At 45.7% G+C, this 4,930-nt stretch overlaps 1 protein-coding gene across 1 annotated transcript in view; it reads right to left on the bottom strand.

Moving 5' to 3' along the window:
• Positions 1 to 4,617, bottom strand: part of Inhba (inhibin subunit beta A) — a 19,466-nt gene extending 14,849 nt beyond the window's left edge. Inside the window, exons 1-2 of the mRNA XM_031358664.1 lie at positions 4,392 to 4,617; positions 2,247 to 2,328 (exon numbers count right to left, since the gene is read on the bottom strand). The gene's annotated coding sequence lies outside the window, so the exon portion shown is untranslated. The remainder of the gene's footprint in view (positions 1 to 2,246; positions 2,329 to 4,391) is intronic.
• Between the last annotated feature and the right edge of the window lie 313 nt (positions 4,618 to 4,930).

The following is a 4,930-nucleotide window of genomic DNA, read 5'->3' as shown; positions in this document are numbered from 1 at the left end:
AGAGAGAGAGAGAGAGAGAGAGAGAGAGAGAGAGAGACACGGATTGGCCCTAAGTGAGTGAGTGAATGGGAGAGGGAGGAGGGAGGGCGCCTGTGAGTATGAGCTGTGACTAGAGAGGAGGGACCGACAGCCTGTTTCTGACAGGCTGCCTTCTTGCTACTCCTTGCTCCCTCACGCTCACCTCTCTTCCAATCCTACCATTCTCTGGGGGGCTTGGAGGGGGGAACTCTTCAGTCCTCTCTACAATAAATTCTTAAATTCTTCTAATTCTGTTCACTTTTAGTCTGGGGGTTTCTTTCTTTTTTTTCGACTTTTAATTTTTCTTTCTTTTCATCTTTCTCCGCTCAATTCATTTTTCTTGCCTCACCTTTCTTCTCTGGAGGGGGAACCCAAGCAAATTAAATGTACTGTTCCTGTTCAGTGACATAGCTAGATAGGAAAGTGGCCCCTAGTCATCTCCCATGGCCTTGTGTTTTCCTTGAGTAAGACCCACCTGACCCTGATGTGGGTCTGAGGGCGGTCCTCAGATTGGTAGTGCAGGACAGGGGTCTGGGACCTGGGGCACAGGGGCTGCCTGAGACAGCTGGTTGTTCTGCCTGACAGAATCCAGAACCATTCCTTTGGGCCATTCATTCATATTTAAATGTCCAGGGTCCTCATGCCAGCCAGAGACCTTATGGGACCTGGAGCGCAGCAGAACTTTTGTCTGGGGTCATATAATCCACTCTGCTTTTGCCAAATGGGCACCACAGCAGGGCATTGGAAGCTCCCTTGGGCAAGCAGCATTTTACATAGTCAGGGAAGGTACTCCCCCCTCCCACTCCCTGCATCTCCTCTCTCTACCCTGCATGCACACATATTCAAAAAGTATAGCCCACTGCCCATTGTTCTGGCTTCACAAATAAAACACAGAATTCATTTGGCCTTTCTCACATCCTTTCATGAAAGACGGTGTAATCTTATGATATGAGTAACTGGCCTAGAGGGCACAAATCTCTAACTATATTGGCAAATTCTTTTTTCTGTGGCATTAACTGCTCTTGCTTTGTTGTTCTGCTTGCCCACCTCCCCTTGCCAGCCTTGACCATAGCATAGCATTCATGGCAGGCTGCCTGGCTGTGTCATTTCTGTTCAAAGTACCAGCTGAGCTGTGTTCATTGAGGATTACAGTATCCTCACAGAACAAGACCAATGTGCACTTTAAAACAATTCCTTTCTGAGGCTTTTTAAAAAAAATTCTTCACACCACCTTTTCATTCTTGTCTTATTGCTTTTATCATGCAGAAGTATCTTTAAGGTGTCCTTCTGTTAAAGTAGTCCTCCTTTCCCAGTCTCTTCCCTACATATAAGCCCTCTCGGGTTTCTTAGATACATTTCCTTCTGTCTGATACCTACTATGTTCAGAGCATTCTAGTCTAGCAAAGCAGGTCAGGAGGACAGATTTAATAGGTGTTAGAACTACAAGCATAAGATCCACATACAAGGAGAAGAAGTTGATAAAATCATGACACTAGGTTAAACTTCAGTTTTGACAGCTAACAATGCTTCCCTGAACCACACAAATGCTGGCTTTTCCCAAAGCAACAATTCACAAGGCTTTCTCAGTTACAAGCCCACTGACACCTTTGCAGGGCTAGGAGGACTCCCAGCTCCAGAAACACCAAGGACTCTGCTGTTGTTAATAAGACTGTCCATATTACCTAAAACTCTCATTTTAAAATATTGAGAGAAGTGGAGGCACTGGCATCACAATGGCTCAGAAGAACATCTTGGTGTTATAATAACGTCACCCACCTATTTGGAGTTATAGATACAGAACTCAGAGCATTTTGTAGTGCAGTTAAGTTTTACGAGACAGACTAACATAGAGCTAAAAGTTTAATGACTCTAAACAACTCGAGAGTCTTAATAGTAGCATTTGGATAAGAGCAACTTATCAATGTTTGGATTCTCTCTGCATGTGAATATGTGTGTGTTCCCTGGATTTACTGTTTGCAAATGGAACTCTTAAAAATAACTTTCTTTTTGGCATATGTACTTGTATATGTGTGCTGAGTGGGTTGTATAAACACATAATCTATTTGCATGCTCTAGGACTATTAAAAAACAGTATTAACCTGCCTGCACAATAGAAAATGATACAAACTACAATGCCTATGGAGGTGCCAAAAAGTTGTAAAAGTCCTTTTAGCCATCCTGACTTTTAATGTGTAGAGAGCTCAGAAGCAAGAATTTAAAAGCATTACCTTTTGGGTCCTTTCTGTTTTGTCAGCCGGCTCTTGTCTCATGAGGTCAGAGCTGTCTGAATTCCTCTTCATGGTATTGGCACTGTGAAGTTTTATACTGTAGTACTTAGTTGTACACTCACACATTGGTACCTCTCAAAGAGGAGGGCTGGGGCTTTGTTTAGGATTGGTTAGAATCAGCATGACATCAGCAGATGACTCGCTTTTCCAGTGTGAGACATTTCATAATTCATTATCTAATGGAAATCTCTCTTGGCTTCTGAGACACGACCTGGGTGATGTACTGAGCCAGTAAAGCCTGTGGCTAGGAATAGTCCGCCCTTTACAAACATAAGAGAACCAAATACACACATCTCCAAGAGTGTCCAGCTTTGACATTTTACTATTCATACATACACCTCTTATTAGACTCAGGCTCAGCTTTTATGTCTATACATAAAACATCTGTTACTTCATAAAATTACTTCTATTTGCAAAGCACTGTACTTTTTCCACAGCCAAGAAAATTCATAATATTCTTTATAGGAATTCTAGCTTTATAATTATGATTATAGTAAAATATTTTCTTGAGGAAAATACCAGGAAATCTGTATGGTATTATTGGTGGTGATGGTCTCCCTGCTTTGACTCACACTATTAATTTACACCTTGAAATTGAATGCCTGCTTCATACATCATTTATCACCTCAGACTTGGGAAATGGTCTTCCTTTGCAAGTGAACTTCATAAGGATCCCGCCTAGATCTTTAGAGTCCCATCCTAACTAGCAAAAACAATGATACACACACACACACACACACACACACACACACACACACACACACACACAAAATGCATCTTTTCTTTAAAAGCTAGAACTTCAAGTCCAATCATTTGCAAACACTATAAATGTGAGTTTAAGGAAAAGAAGTGAACTCTCCTTCAAACAGAAGCAAAGTTAGGTTTGCCTGGGTCACACTGGCAGGGAGATGACAGAGAGAAGGAATGCTCCGATAAACACAGTGAAGAAGGGCTCTTGTTCTCAGGAAAGAGTGCAGCGAAAGCACTGGCCAGGTTCTTATGACAAGTTGGATAAAATGTGCAAAACTGGGAGCTAATGAAAGCCATATGACCAGACATGTTGTTTTGTGTGCCGGATTTAACATGCATAAAATAAACTTTTCACTGTGCCCACAAGCAAACTATAGAGGCTCTGGTCTCCTGATTCGAAGTGGGGAAGGTTCCTTTATGACACCAGGAGCTGTCTGTGAAAGGGTCTCTCTTGACTACCTGCAAAGTGTGGATGCTAGCTATATGGGCGTGGGGGGGGGCAGGGGAGAAGGAGTATTCTAAGAACCGAATAAGAGAACTGAAGTAGGAAATAAAGTTGCAGGGGAAAATGACAGGAATATGGTGGCAAAGACAGAAAGAAAATCAGTGATGGTCAATTCCACTCCAACCCCGGGATGAACATAAATCTTTGGAAGAGAAGCACTTCCATACTGTTGGATAAGAACCCCTGAGCATCTAAACTCACTTCTTGCCTCACACATAACTTCAGCGAAAGTACCACTTGCACCCGAATGTAGACTGTTGACTGGGTTGGCACAGAAAAGTGCCCGGATCATACCCCAACTCCGAGGCTCCCTCTGCGTTTAAACTCAAGCCTCAGTGTTTCCATCTATAAAGTGGGATGTATAATTTCAAAATCAAAACTCAGTGGTCACAAAAGAATGTGATTTCCGAGCATCCCAGTAGTTTCTTAAGCATGTGTGTCATGGGAATGTTCAAGACCCTGACTGCAGGAGCCACCTCACATAGGGTCACTCTGAGACCCTGTTGGCCTTTGACACCATGAAAGGTGCCAACTTGCTAAGCTATGACGTAGCTGGATCTCCCCCAACCTCAGAGCTGGAACCACGTTGGGAAAGCCTCCTCTCTTTCCATGGAAATCCAGGTGGGGGTGGTGGAGGAAGCAGGCAGGTTAAAATAGCTTCTGTGGAATATTCTGGGCTGAGGATGAGCGTTTCCCAGCTGAATTCCAGGGCCCAGGGCGTGCGCTGGTCAGCGCAGCTCTGAGCGGGGTTGGTTTCTCTTTCACTTCCTGCCCCTCCCGCGGAGACTCCCTGCACCCAGGCCCTGTCCCTTTTCAGCCTGCCACCGTACCTTGAGCAGCACCTGCTGGCAGTTTCCAGGGATCACTCCCGAATGCGCAGCTCCAACCCGGCTCGCGGGACGCCTGGACTCAGGGGCCAAGCTGGTCCAAGCGGCCGCCTCTATTTTTACCCTGAACACCAGCAAGGGCAACTTCGTTTAAAAGCGCAGCTCTTGATTTTTCCCCCCCTTTTGGCAGCTAAAGAATTCAGGGAGGGGAAAGAAAAAAAAAATCACTGTTCAGTGAGTGCAGCTGGGAATCTCTGATCCCAGCCCTCGGTGCCAGGGAATGTCAGGGACCGGGACCTGCAGTGGGGCTGCCGGTCTCCTGGCCACCCGAGGCGAGCGGCAGCTCAGGCCCCGCACCCGCAGACTGCCCCTTCCCGAGTGTGGAGTTCGGTCCCACCGACTACCGCACTGGCAGAGTGGCCCGCTGCCACCGCGCTCTGCACCTAGCGGAGGCGTTCTGATTTACTGGCTACTTCACAAAGCTCCAACTCCACGCTGGCCCTGTGCTGCCTGGAGGAGCAGCCACTAGCGAACCCGGGGAG

Source organism: Mastomys coucha, unplaced genomic scaffold (genome assembly GCF_008632895.1).
Source record: "Mastomys coucha isolate ucsf_1 unplaced genomic scaffold, UCSF_Mcou_1 pScaffold7, whole genome shotgun sequence".
Taxonomy (NCBI): domain Eukaryota; kingdom Metazoa; phylum Chordata; class Mammalia; order Rodentia; family Muridae; genus Mastomys; species Mastomys coucha.
This window is presented reverse-complemented; position numbering and strand designations above follow the sequence as displayed.